The sequence below is a fragment of the Salmo trutta genome, chromosome 36 (genome assembly GCF_901001165.1).
Source record: "Salmo trutta chromosome 36, fSalTru1.1, whole genome shotgun sequence".
Taxonomy (NCBI): domain Eukaryota; kingdom Metazoa; phylum Chordata; class Actinopteri; order Salmoniformes; family Salmonidae; genus Salmo; species Salmo trutta.
In genome coordinates, this window is record NC_042992.1 from 4984864 (window position 1) to 4999894 (window position 15031).

The following is a 15031-nucleotide window of genomic DNA, read 5'->3' on the forward strand; positions in this document are numbered from 1 at the left end:
AGTTTGGGTAATATATACAGCATGCGTCTGGCTGTGTGGAAGTGTTGATCAGTGCAATAATAAACGATGAAGGTTGACTCTATATTGAAGGCTGGCTGTTAAACACAACACACACACACACACACACACACACATACACACACACACACCTTTATTTGGCACAGACAGCTATCCTTCTGTTTATTGATTTGGAGTTAATCCTGGTTATTGATTTGGAGTTAATCCTGGTTTACTGATTTGGAGTTAATCCTGGTTTATTGATTTAGAGTTAATCCTGGGTTATTGATTTGGAGTTAATCCTGGGTTATTGATTTGGAGTTAATCCTGTGTTATTGATTTGGAGTTAATCCTGTGTTATTGATTTGGAGTTAATCCTGTATTATTGATTTGGAGTTAATCCTGGGTTATTGATTTGGAGTTAATCCTGGGTTATTGATTTGGAGTTAATCCTGGTTTATTGATTTGGAGTTAATCCTGGGTTATTGATTTGGAGTTAATCCAGGCTTATTGATTTGGAGTTAATCCTGGTTTACTGATTTGGAGTTAATCCTGGTTTATTGATTTAGAGTTAATCCTGGGTTATTGATTTGGAGTTAATCCTGGGTTATTGATTTGGAGTTAATCCTGGGTTATTGATTTGGAGTTAATCCTGTGTTATTGATTTGGCGTTAATCCTGTGTTATTGATTTGGAGTTAATCCTGTGTTATTGATTTGGAGTTAATCCTGTGTTATTGATTTGGAGTTAATCCTGGGTTATTGATTTGGAGTTAATCCTGGGTTATTGATTTGGAGTTAATCCTGGGTTATTGATTTGGAGTTAATCCTGGTTTATTGATTTGGAGTTAATCCTGGGTTATTGATTTGGAGTTAATCCTGGCTTATTGATTTGGAGTTAATCCTGTTTATTGATTTGGAGTTAATCCTGTTTATTGATTTGGAGTTAATCATGGTTTATTGATTTGGAGTTAATCTTGGTTTATTGATTTGGAGTTATTTATTTATCCTACAAATTTCACTTATGAAACCATATGTGTGTATTCTCGGAAAGCCAGGTAGTAGAAAACGGGGCAATTTGATGATTCAATTTATTTATTCTGCCAAATGTCAGCAATGTTCACCCTTTTAAAGTGGATCAGTGAGGTGAAACAGAAACACACACACACACACACACACACCTCAAATGTCAAACATCCATACTGTGCATCTGTTGCAGGTCAATAATGTTATTACTAATAGAATGAAAGGCCTGTAGAGAAACGAACAACGTTTCCCTGTCAAATAGAACAAATCTGTGCTTGGAATGGAATCCATTGTGCTAGCGAGCTAGCTCATTTTAGAAGAGAGTAGAAAACGTTAACTGCTAATTATCTAATAAAGAGAAGACATCTTACCCTTTTCACCAAAATGTTTGACCTTCCTCAATGTTATTCATTTTAGTTATGTTGCCAATTCTTGTTCCTGAATGTATTTAGTTATTTGGTAGGTTCAAACTTGAAGGAGGCGTTTTCCCACAAACCATCACACTCCCTCATCCGATTGGTCGGGTAGGCGGGCCTTCATTTTTGTAAATGTTTGTTTTTCTCTTTTTAGTTTATTTCATTTATATGTATATTTGTTTTTAAATGTTTTTTTAAAAATTTTATTAGGCGGGCCTTCTGACTTAGTAATTAGTGACGACCCGACTGCCTTACATTTTTGAGAGGCCCTTCTCCGCTGAAAATCTCTCTCCCTCCAGCAGGTGGTATTTTATGCGTTGTTTCGCCCACCAAGCCTAGGAGTTTTTGTATGGAGATCAATGAGAAAGTGTCGAATTTGGTCAACAACAGAAATTCATGGCTTATTTGCTATGTGAGGTTTATTTGATCGAATAGAAAGTTAATAATGCTTAAGTCGTTACGAGTGAACTGATTGAAGTATGACACGTGACATCCCGGCGACTTTGAGTAAAAACACATAATATCGGAGTTGTCACGAGATGGCTATGCATATTCATGAAATGAGGCTATTAGCTTAGCGTCTCTCTCCTCTGAATACAGGCGGCTGACGTCAACAACCCTCATCGAATATTCAAAACAAATTATGATAATGAGATGTATCCACCAATCGAAAGAAAGAATAGGCGTGAACTAGGCAGTACCCAATGTCATACTTGAGTGAAAGTAAAGATACCTTAATAGAAAATGACTCAAGTAAAAGTCACCCAGTAAAATAGTACTTAAGTATCAAAAGTAAAAGTATATATTATTTCAAATTCCTTATATTAAGCAAACCAAACGGCACCATTTCCCCCCCAAAAAATGTAAGGATAGCCAGGGGCTCACTGCAACACTCAGACATAATTTACAAATGAAACATATGTGTTTAGTGAGTCCGCCAGATCAGTGGCAGCAGAGATGACCAGGGATGTTCTCTTGATAAGTGTGTGAATTGGACCATTCCTGTCCTGCTGAGCATTCAAAAATGTAAAGATGGATGAACTTTGACATCGGTCAGTAATTGAGTCTTGTAGGGGATGGATGAACTTTGACATCGGTCAGTGATTGAGTCATGTAGGGGGATGGATGAACTTTGACATCGGTCAGTAATTAAGTCTTGTAGGGGATGGATGAACTTTGACATCGGTCAGTGATTGAGTCTTGTAGGGGATGGATGAACTTTGACAGCGGTCAGTTCTTGCTCTGACAGTTTGTGTGAGTGACGTGTTTTTCTTCCAGAGGTTGTGATGATTGGTTGTGGTAGGAAGTTCCTGTTGTCAGACTGGAGGAGGTGACGGGCAGACCGGAGGAGGTGACGGGCAGACCGGAGGAGGTGACGGGCAGACCGGAGGAGGTGACGGGCAGACCGGAGGCGGTGACGGGCAGACCGGAGGAGGTGACGGGCAGACCGGAGGAGGTGACGGGCAGACCGGAGGAGGTGACGGGCAGACCGGAGGAGGTGACGGGCAGACCGGAGGTGGTGACGGGCAGACCGGGCAGACCGGAGGAGGTGACGGGCAGACCGGGCAGACCGGAGGAGGTGACGGGCAGACCGGAGGAGGTGACGGGCAGACCGGGCAGACCGGAGGAGGTGACGGGCAGACCGGGCAGACCGGAGGAGGTGACGGGCAGACCGGAGGAGGTGACGGGCAGACCGGAGGAGGTGACGGGCAGACCGGAGGAGTTGACGGGCAGACCGGAGGAGGTGACGGGCAGACCGGAGGAGGTGACGGGCAGACCGGAGGAGGTGACGGGCAGACCGGAGGAGGTGACGGGCAGACCGGAGGAGGTGCCGGGCAGACCGGAGGAGGTGACGGGCAGACCGGGCAGACCGGAGGAGGTGACGGGCAGACCGGAGGAGGTGCCGGGCAGACCGGAGGAGGTGACGGGCAGACCGGGCAGACCGGAGGAGGTGACGGGCAGACCGGGCAGACCGGAGGAGGTGACGGGCAGACTGGAGGAGGTGACGGGCAGACCGGAGGCGGTGACGGGCAGACCGGAGGAGGTGACGGGCAGACCGTGCAGACCGGAGGAGGTGACGGGCAGACCGGAGGAGGTGACGGGCAGACCGGAGGAGGTGACGGGCAGACCGGAGGAGGTGCCGGGCAGACCGGAGGAGGTGACGGGCAGACCGGAGGAGGTGACGGGCAGACCGGGCAGACCGGAGGAGGTGACGGGCAGACCGGAGGAGGTGACGGGCAGACCGGAGGAGGTGACGGGCAGACCGGAGGAGGTGACGGGCAGACCGGGCAGACCGGAGGAGGTGACGGGCAGACTGGAGGAGGTGACGGGCAGACCGGGCAGACCGGAGGAGGTGACGGGCAGACCGGGCAGACCGGAGGAGGTGACGGGCAGACCGGGCAGACCGGAGGAGGTGACGGGCAGACCGGAGGAGGTGACGGGCAGACCGGAGGAGGTGACGGGCAGACTGGAGGAGGTGACGGGCAGACCGGGCAGACCGGAGGAGGTGACGGGCAGACCGGAGGCAGACTGTTGGGTTCTTCTCTTAATCAGTGGGCAGAGGTTGAGTGTTCAGTGTGCTGATGTGTAGCTGCTGTATCACGGTCCAGGGATAGACCAGCATGCTCACTTCTTTATTATACTCCAATAGTCCAGTCATGGTTGAGGTGAGATAGTATTGCCATGCATGGGCACTGTATTCTAGTACAGGCCCATAGTCGGTGGTGTAGATGATGACTAGGCTGGGTTTGGGAATGGAACCCATAATCCTAGTTTTGCATGGGCATGTTCTAACAACTGAGCCACAGAGAACCACAAAGAGGTTCTGGTTCCCCTTTTCCACCTGCTGGTCCAGCTCAGGTCATCCTTGATCCCAGCAGTTTAATATCACATGTTGTTTGCAGAGTGTTCCAGTTCAGGTACAAGGGTTCCAAAGGGGGGGTTGGGTTGTTTGTAAAGCAAACATGCAGGACTTTGCACTTGTTTGGGTTGAGCTGCATGGAGTGCTCATTTACCTAAGAGCACCATATTTCTAGAACATGTTGAAGGCTGGATACCTGCCGACACTCTTATTAATGCACTCTGCAATATTCATGCCATCAATGTATTTCCACCTGAGATGGAACTTCTGAAGTTCACCGTCGATGAGGGACAGGAAGATAAGGGGTCCAAGAACTGTACCTTGAGTCACTCCATAGGTCAGATGTTGACAGATGCTTTAGTACCTCAACCTCTGCTTCCTGTTAGAGATGAAGCTACAAACCCAGCGGGATAAGAGGCTCTCTGACTCCTAGCTGTATCAAGCACTTAGTTACCACTGTAAAGTCAATTTTGTTGAAAGCTTTGGTAAAAGCTGCTGTTATTATGGTGTATGTATAATGGTCTTACTTGCGTCAGTGGATTTTATATCATGTCTAGGAGGATGACCAAGACACCTGCCCTTATTTTGCTCCCATAGCTGTCTTGATTCAAGCTTGTGGCCGATGTCTTCGAGCATCCAATCGGTTGCAAAACTCTCAGCCACCTTAGCTCCAATACCGTTCCAGTATTCTATAGATGTACTGGCTGTAGAACCATTCAGACTGGGTTCACGATGTTTCTTTATTATGTTTATTAGTTATTATTTACTTCTGTCTCCAAGACACCCAAGTTCCATCTGAGAAATGAGAACTATAAACAGTGGAGGTTCCAAATCTCACGTTGGCAATCTATTGCAAATAAAAAGGGTAAATGTCATCTTGACTATTACAATTCCACAGTAGGCTGCCAAGTGCTCCCGAGCGGCGCAGTGGTCTAAGGCACTGCATTTTAGTGCAAGAGGTGTCACTACAGTCCCTGGTTCAAATCCAGGCTGTATCACATCCAGCTGAGATTGGGTGTCCAATAGGGTGGCCCAGTGACATCTGGGTTTGGCTGGGGTAGACAGTCATTGTAAATAAGAATTTGTTCTTAACTGACCTGCCTAGTTATATAAAAGTAAGAAATATTATAATATATATATATATATTTAAAAAGTGCAACATTATTTTGTTATTTGACAGATATAGTGACAATTGAATGCATTCAGTTGTACAACTGACTAGGTATCCCCCTTTCCCTTTATAGGTTACAAGGAATTATAAATGAAGGCTAACAGATCATTTGACCTTATCGAACTAAGGGTATGATTAAATAGAATATATATCTGTGACTTTATAAGTGTGTTGAGATCCACATCAGTAAAAAGACAGAATATCTTGCGGTTTCACCGTGTCACGTATGTCACCTAGATAGCTGCACGTCGTAGGGAGAGTGAGGAGAGGTTCACGTCTTGTGAACTCCGTTTGAGTTCACTTCCCTACAAAAGGGATTGAACCCACACGGAGGGTACGTTAATAACAATCATTAGATACACAAGTCAACATAAAGTAGTCATAATTCACCCAATAGTACTGTACTAAAAGCAATTTTCTTTCTACGTGAAATGACTTTCTTTCGCAGGTGTTCATACTGCAGTTTTCAATCTGTTCATGTTGTTTTGTTAATCCATTGCATTGTTTACCATTTTGGGTGATGTAGATTAAGGCAGCCCCACCCCCCACCGCTCTGATTCAGAGAGGTTGGGTTAAATGTGAAGATACATTTCAGCTGAATACATTCAGTTGGACGACTGGCTAGGTATCCCCCCCTTTCCCCTTTAATGTAGAAAGGAAATATCTTTCCCACGTTTCTATACATTCTCCAAATGAAGGCAGGATCATTGATAGGAGTCAGGGTTTAAAGGTGTAATGATGGAGAAAATGGAGACATGTGCCAATCATTTTGGACCTGACTGAATAATGTCATGATGGGGCATCATGAGTCAAATCTCCATAACCCTCCATGTTGTTGAGGCCCTACGCTCCACTAAGAGACTGAACCCTCCATGTTGTTGAGGCCCTACGCTCCACTAAGAGACTGAACCCTCCGTGTTGTTGAGGCCCTACGCTCCACTGAGAGGCTGAACCCTCCGTGTTGTTGAGGCCCTACGCTCCACTGAGAGGCTGAACCCTCCGTGTTGTTGAGGCCCTACGCTCCACTGAGAGGCTGAACCCTCCGTGTTGTTGAGGCCCTACGCTCCACTGAGAGGCTGAACCCTCCATGTTGTTGAGACCCTACGCTCCACTGAGAGGCTGAACCCTCCATGTTGTTGAGACCCTACGCTCCACTAAGAGGCTGAACCCTCCGTGTTGTTGAGGCCCTACGCTCCACTAAGAGGCTGAACCCTCCATGTTGTTGAGGCCCTACGCTCCACTAAGAGCCTGAACCCTCCATGTTGTTGAGGCCCTACGCTCCACTAAGAGACTGAACCCTCCGTGTTGTTGAGGCCCTACGCTCCACTGAGAGGCTGAACCCTCCGTGTTGTTGAGGCCCTACGCTCCACTAAGAGGCTGAACCCTCCGTGTTGTTGAGGCCCTACGCTCCACTGAGAGGCTGAACCCTCCGTGTTGTTGAGGCCCTACGCTCCACTGAGAGGCTGAACCCTCCGTGTTGTTGAGGCCCTACGCTCCACTGAGAGGCTGAACCCTCCGTGTTGTTGAGGCCCTACGCTCCACTGAGAGGCTGAACCCTCCGTGTTGTTGAGGCCCTACGCTCCACTGAGAGGCTGAACCCTCCATGTTGTTGAGACCTACCTTCCACTGAGAGGCTGAACCCTCCATGTTGTTGAGACCCTACGCTCCACTAAGAGGCTGAACCCTCCGTGTTGTTGAGGCCCTACGCTCCACTAAGAGGCTGAACCCTCCATGTTGTTGAGGCCATACACTCCACTAAGAGACTGAACCCTCCGTGTTGTTGAGGCCCTATGCTCCACTAAGAGGCTGAACCCTCCATGTTGTTGAGGCCCTACGCTCCACTAAGAGACTGAACCCTCCACGTTGTTGAGGCCCTACGCTCCACTAAGAGACTGAACCCTCCGTGTTGTTGAGGCCCTACGCTCCACTGAGAGGCTGAACCCTCCGTGTTGTTGAGGCCCTACGCTCCACTAAGAGGCTGAACCCTCCGTGTTGTTGAGGCCCTACGCTCCACTGAGAGGCTGAACCCTCCGTGTTGTTGAGGCCCTACGCTCCACTGAGAGGCTGAACCCTCCGTGTTGTTGAGGCCCTATGCTCCACTAAGAGGCTGAACTCTCCGTGTTGTTGAGGCCCTACGCTCCACTAAGAGGCTGAACCCTCCGTGTTGTTGAGGCCCTACGCTCCACTAAGAGGCTGAACCCCCCGTGTTGTTGAGGCCCTACGCTCCACTAAGAGGCTGAACCCTCCGTGTTGTTGAGGCCCTACGCTCCACTAAGAGGCTTTTGAGGCCCCCCCCCGTTTGCCCTCAGAACAGCCTCAATTCGTTGGGGCATGGAATATACAAGGTGTTGAAAGCACTCCACGGGGATTTTGGATGTCCTTTGGGTGGTGGACCATTCCTGATACACACAGGAAACTGTTGAGCGTGAAAAACCCAGAAGCACAAACCGGTGCACCTGGCACCTACTAACATACCCTGTTCAAAGGCACTTAAATCTTTTGTCTTGCCCATTCACCCTCTGAATGGCACACATACACAATCCATGTCTCAATTGTATCAAGGCTTAAAAATCTATCTTTATTAACCTGTCTCCTCCACTTCATCTACACTGATTGAAGTGGATTTAACCGGTGACGTCAATAAGGGATCATAGCTTTCACCTGGATTCACCTGGTCAGTCTATATCATGGAAAGAACAGGTCATAATGTTGTATGCACTTTTAAAATAACATCTTGAAGACTCAGTGTTATTCTTTCCCTTAAAAACTTCTCTAGGATAGGTGGGACGGCAGCGTCCCACCTGACCAACATCCAGTGAAAGTGCAGGGTGCCAAATTCAAACTACAGTATTGTAAATATTTAACAATCTTGAAAATACACGTGCAATATGTCAAAATAAAGCTTAACTTCTTGTTAATCCAGCCGCGGTGTCAGATTTCAAAAAGGCTTTACGGCAAAAGCAAACCATACGATTATCTGAGGACAGCGCCCAGCACACAAATGCATAACATATCATTTTCAACCAGGCAGGTGGCGACACAAAAGTCAGAAATAACGATATAATTCATGCCTTACCTTTGAAGATCTTCTGCTGTTGGCACTCCAATATGTCCCAGAAACATCACATATGGTCCCTTTGTTCGATAAACTCCTTTTTTATATCCCCAAAATGTCCATTTATTTGGCGCGTTTGATTCAGAAAAACACCGGTTCCAACTCGCCCAACATACCTTGTAGTTATCTAATGAGTTACCTGTAAACTTTGTCCAAACATTTCAAACAACTTTCCTAATCCATCCTTAGGTATCCTAAAATGTAAATAATCGATAAAATTTAAGACAGAATATACTGTGTTCAATAGCGGATAAAATCAAAGTGGAGCGAGCTACAGGTCGCGCGCAACAAACAAAAAAGTACACTTGGCGTGACTGTCATTCTGAACAGCCGTACTTCTTCAGTTCTCAAAGGAAAAACATCAACCAATTTCTAAGACTGTTGACATCTAGTGGAATCCATAGGAACTGTAACCAAGTGCCTCATAAATCCAGTTTACCATAGAAAACCACTTAAAAACACAGTCAACTCAACAACAAAAACAAAAATCCTGGATGGTTTGTCCTCGGTGTTTCGCCTGCCAAATAACTTCTGTTATACTCACAGACATAATGTTAACAGTTTTAGAAACTTTAGAGTGTTTCCTATCCAAATATACCAATCATATGCACATCCTAGCTTCTGGGCCTGAGTAGAAGGCAGTTTACTTTGGGCATGCTTTTCATCCGAACGTCAAAATACCGCCCCCTATCCAAAAGAAGTTTAATGGCCCCCTATGCATTCAGGTTGTACAACTGATATACAATTAATTTGACACAACGGATGTGTAAATACATCCTGGGGTTTACATCCTGGGGTCTACATCCTGGGGTCTACATCCTGGGCTCTACATCCTGGGCTCTACATCCTGGGGTTTACATCCTGGGCTCTACATCCTGGGGTCTACATCCTGGGGTTTACATCCTGGGGTTTACATCCTGGGGTCTACATCCTGGGGTTTACATCCTGGGGTTTACATCCTGGGGTTTACATCCTGGGGTTTACGTCCTGGAGTTTACATCCTGGGGTTTACATCCTGGGGTTTACATCCTGGGGTTTACATCCTGGGTTTTACGTCCTGGAGTTTACATCCTGGGGTTTACACCCTGGGGTCCAGATCCTGGGGTTTACATCCTGGGGTTTACATCCTGGGGTCTACATCCTGGGGTCTACATCCTGGGGTTTACATCCTGGGGTTTACATCCTGGGGTTTACATCCCCGGGTTTACATCCCGGGTTTTACATCCCGGGGTCTACATCCCGGTGTCTACATCCCGGGGTTTACATTCTGGGGTTTACCAAGCACCTCCAGTATCACAGCCATCACCACAGCAGTCAGATAACTTGCAAAGCAAGACTCCAAGCCAAACGTACTGCCAGCCAAACACGTTGAATAGCAGGTTTATTCATAGGGTCACAGTCATCATGTGACTCCCTAATGGATTACAATGGAAACCTTGTAGGCCGATATAGGACACTTTTATCCAAAAGTGAATAGTTTTAAACTGCATTTTCCTCATGATGTAAAGTATGTGTCAAAGAAGTCAAGCTGGGAACCACTATGTCTAATTCTCCAAACAGATTTAATCCATCATGTGGCGCCTGTCCTTATTCTCATGACATTAAGGGCAGTGAAAACAAGGAACACTATATTATGGAATGTATCACTGCTGCTCCATCCTGTTCTAATCAAAAAATGTTTATTTAACCTTGTTTTAACTATTTAACATGACCTTATGGTGAGAGTGACAGATGTGATGATGAAGTGAGACTAGATGATTGGTTTATTATTTACATTCTTTAATTCAAGTTCTCCCTGTACACGTCTCCCTGTACACGTCTCTCTGTACACGTCTCCCTGTACACGTCTCCCTGTACACGTCTCTCTGTACACGTCTCCCTGTACACGTCTCCCTGTACACGTCTCTCTGTACACGTCTCTCTGTACACGTCTCCCTGTACACGTCTCACTGTACACGTCTCTCTGTACACGTCTCACTGTACACGTCTCTCTGTACACGTCTCTCTGTACACGTCTCTCTGTACACGTCTCTCTGTACACGTCTCACTGTACACGTCTCTCTGTACACGTCTCCCTGTACACGTCTCTCTGTACACGTCTCTCTGTACACGTCTCCCTGTACACGTCTCACTGTACACGTCTCTCTGTACACGTCTCACTGTACACGTCTCTCTGTACACGTCTCACTGTACACGTCTCTCTGTACACGTCTCTCTGTACACGTCTCTCTGTACACGTCTCACTGTACACGTCTCTCTGTACACGTCTCACTGTACACGTCTCTCTGTACACGTCTCACTGTACACGTCTCTCTGTACACGTCTCACTGTACACGTCTCTCTGTACACGTCTCTCTGTACACGTCTCTCTGTACACGTCTCTCTGTACACGTCTCACTGTACACGTCTCTCTGTACACGTCTCACTGTACACGTCTCTCTGTACACGTCTCCCTGTACACGTCTCCCTGTACACGCCTCCCTGTACACGTCTCCCTGTACACGTCTCCCTGTACACGTCTCTCTGTACACGTCTCCCTGTACAAGTCTCCCTGTACACGTCTCCCTGTACACGTCTCTCTGTACACGTCTCACTGTACAAGTCTCCCTGTACAAGTCTCCCTGTACAAGTCTCCCTGTACAAGTCTCCCTGTACACGTCTCCCTGTACACGTCTCCCTGTACACGTCTCCCTGTACACATCTCTCTGTACACACAAAAACAACCCTAATATGAATGAAGAAAAGATCCATGGAAGGGTGATCCAAAGGGGAATGTTAGTTGATTGTATCTACACAGTGAAAAACATAGCCAAATTTGGCTTTGTATTCACACACATCCATTCCCTGCTCTCAAGCAAGAGGACTGAGCTCATTACATCCCCCATGGTCTTAATAACTTTAATATATGAAGTTTTGACCAGTTCAAAGCCAGGCTGAAACTCTCCCCAAAAGAGTCTTTAGCAACAGGATCATATCGCCCTGTCAGGTTACAATGTGTTTTAAACATCAAGGAGTAAAACTGTGGTTTAACTGGGACCACTGTGGGTTAACTGAGACCACTGTGGGTTAACTGAGACCTCTGTGGGTTAACTGAGACCTATGTGGGTTAACTGAGACCTCTGTGGGTTAACTGAGACCTCTGTGGGTTAACTGAGACCTCTGTGGGTTAACTGAGAGCTATTCTTCGATTTTCAAGGAACGGCCTTGCATGTACTGTAAGTCCATCTCTAGTGAGGAATTAGCTACAATATCTGCTGTACAGAAACTATTCCACAATGGGTGGTGAGTGGTGCCACATACAGTGCCTTGCAAAAGTATTCATCCCTCTTGGCATTTTTCCTATTTTGTTGCATTACAACCTGTAATTTAAATGGATTTTATTTGGATTTCATGTAATGGACAAACACAAAATAGTACAAATTGGTGAAGTGAAATGAAAAAAATAACTTGTTTCAAAAAATTTAAAACAGAAAAGTGGTGTGTGCATATGTAATCACCCCTTTGCTATGAAGCCCCTAAATAAGACCTGGTGCAACCAATTACCTTCAGACGTCACGTAATTAGTTAACCTGTTTGGGATAGGGGGCAGTATATTCACGTCCGGATGAAAAGCGTGCCCAAAGTAAACTGCCTGCTACTCAGGCCCAGAAGCTAGGATATGAATATAATTGGTAGATTTTGGATATAGAACACTCTAATGTTTCTAAAACTGTTAACATTATGTCTGTCAGTATAACAGAACTTATTTGGCAGGCGAAACCCCGAGGACAAACCATGCAGGATTTATTTTTTTGAGTTCACTGTGGTTTTCTATGGGAACGTAGATTTCTGTGGCACTTGGTTGCAGTTCCTATTGCTTCCACTAGATGTCAACAGTCTTAGAAATTGGTTGATGTTTTTCTTTAGAGAAATGAAGAAGTAAGGCTATTCAGAATGAGGGTCCAGCCTAGTGCGCTCTAATGTTTTGGTGCGCGCGACCTTGAACGTGCTTCACTTTGTTTTCATCCAGGTATTGAGCACAGTTTATCCCATCTTAAATTTTATCGATTTATTTACGTTTTAAAATATCTTAAATTTGATTAGGAAAGTTGTTTGAAATGTTTTGACAAAGTTTACAGGTAACTTATTAGATATTTTGTAGTCATGTTGGGCGAGCTGGAACCGGTGTTTTTCTGAATCAAACGCGCCAAATAAATGGACATTTTGGAGATATAACGATGGAATTAATCGAACAAAAGGACCATTTGTGATGTTTCTGGGACATATTGGAGTGCCAACAGAAGAAGATCTTCAAAGTTAAGGCATGAATTATATCTTTATTTCTGAGTTTTGTGTCGCGCCTGGCGGGTTGAAATATGATTGTCATGTGTTTGTTTGATGGGGTGCTGTCCTCAGATAATCGCATGGTTTGCTTTCGCCGTAAAGCCTTTTTGAAATCTGACACAGTGGCTAGATTAACAAGAAGTTAAGCTTTAATTTGGTGTATTGCACTTGTGAATGTATGAAAGTTAAATATTTATAATAATTTAATCTGAATTTCGCACTCTGCCATTTCACCGGATGTTGTGGAAACGTTCCGCTAGCGGAACCCCTAGCCATAATTAAATAAAGTTCACCTGTGTGCAATCTAAGTGTCACATGATCTGTCACATGATCTCAGTATATATATACACCTGTTCTGAAAGGCCCCAGACTCTGCAACACCACTAAGCAAGGGGCACCACCAAGCAAGCGGCACCATGAAGAGCAAGGAGCTCACCAAACAGGTCAGGGACAAAGTTGTGGAGAAGTACAGATCAGGGTTGGGTTACAAAAAAAAATATCAGAATCTTTTAACATCCCACGGAGCACCATTAAATCCGTTATTAAAAAATGGAAAGAATATGGCACCACAACAAACCTGCCAAAACTCACGGACCAGGCAAGGAGGGCATTAATCAGAGAGACAACAAAGAGACCAAAGATAACCCTGAAGGAACTGTAAAGCTCCACAGCGGAGATTGGAGTATCTGTCCATAGGACCACCTTAAGCCATACACTCCACAGAGCTGGGCTTTATGAAAGAGTGGGCAGAAAAAAGCAATTGCTTTAAAACTTCTTACGGCTAGCGGGACACCTGTCGACAACTTCCGGTGAAATTCAAATAAATTATTATAAAAATTATGGATATTAAACATTTAGCTACATACAAGTGTCTTTTATCGGTTAAAAGCTTAAATTCTTGTTAATCTAACTGCATTGTCCGATTTACAATAGGCTTTACAGCGAAAGCATGCCATGCAATTGTTTGAGGACGGCGCCCCACATCAAAATATTTTTCAACCAGCACAGGTTTCATAAATTCACAAATAGCGATTTAAATATTCACTTACTTTTTTTACATTTTCCTCTGATTTGCAATCCAAAGGGTCCCAGCTACAACATGCAGTGTCGTTTTGTTAGATAAAGACATTCTTTATATCCCAAAAAGTCTGTTTTAGTTGGCGCCATCGATTTGAGTAATCCACACGTTCAATGTGCAGAGAAAGGAATCCAAAAAGCTACCGCTAAACTTTGTTAAAACAAGTCAAAATACGTTCCTATTTAACCCTCAGGTACCCTAAAATGTAATTAAACTATAATATTCCATACGGAAAGAAGAAGTATGTTCAATAGGAAAACGATATTAGCAGGTGTGCGTCCTCTTCATCGCGTACGCACAGACTGATTTCCAACTCTGAGTCTTAGTACTAAAACTCATTATTCTTCCTCGTTTTGAAAGAAACGAGTCTGAAACCTTGACAAAGACTGTTGACATCTAGTGGAAGCAATAGGAATTGCAATCTGGGAGCTGGATTTGGATACGCCCCTATACTTTCCATTGTAAGAGCATGGGCTCTCAAAAAAAAAAAGAATTTGGTTGGTTTTTCTTTGGTTTTTCTCCTACCATATCTATTGTGTTATAGTCTCCTACATTATGTAATCATTTCTACAAACTTCAGAGTGCCTTCTTTCCAATGGTACAAATTATATGCATATCCTGGCTTCAAGGCCTGAGCAACAGGCAGTTTACTTCGGGTGCTTCAGTCAGACAGGAAGTGGAGAAAATAGACTCTAGCCTGAAGAAGGTTTAAAGAAAAAAATAAGCAAACATGTTTGGTGTTCGCCAAACGGCATGTGGGAGACTTCCCAAACATATGGAAGAAGTTACTCTGATCAGATAAGATTAAAATTTAGCTTTTTGGCCATCAAGGAAAACGTCTGGTGCAAACTGGTGCAAACTGGTGCAAACCCAACACCTCTCATCACCCCAAGAACACCATGTTTTACAACGGCAGGGACTGGGAAACTGGTCAGAATTGAAGGAATGATGGATCACGCTAAATACAGGGAAGATTTGAGACTGGATTAGAGGTTCACCTTCCAGCAGGACAATGACCCTAAGCATACTGCTAAAGCAACACTCGAG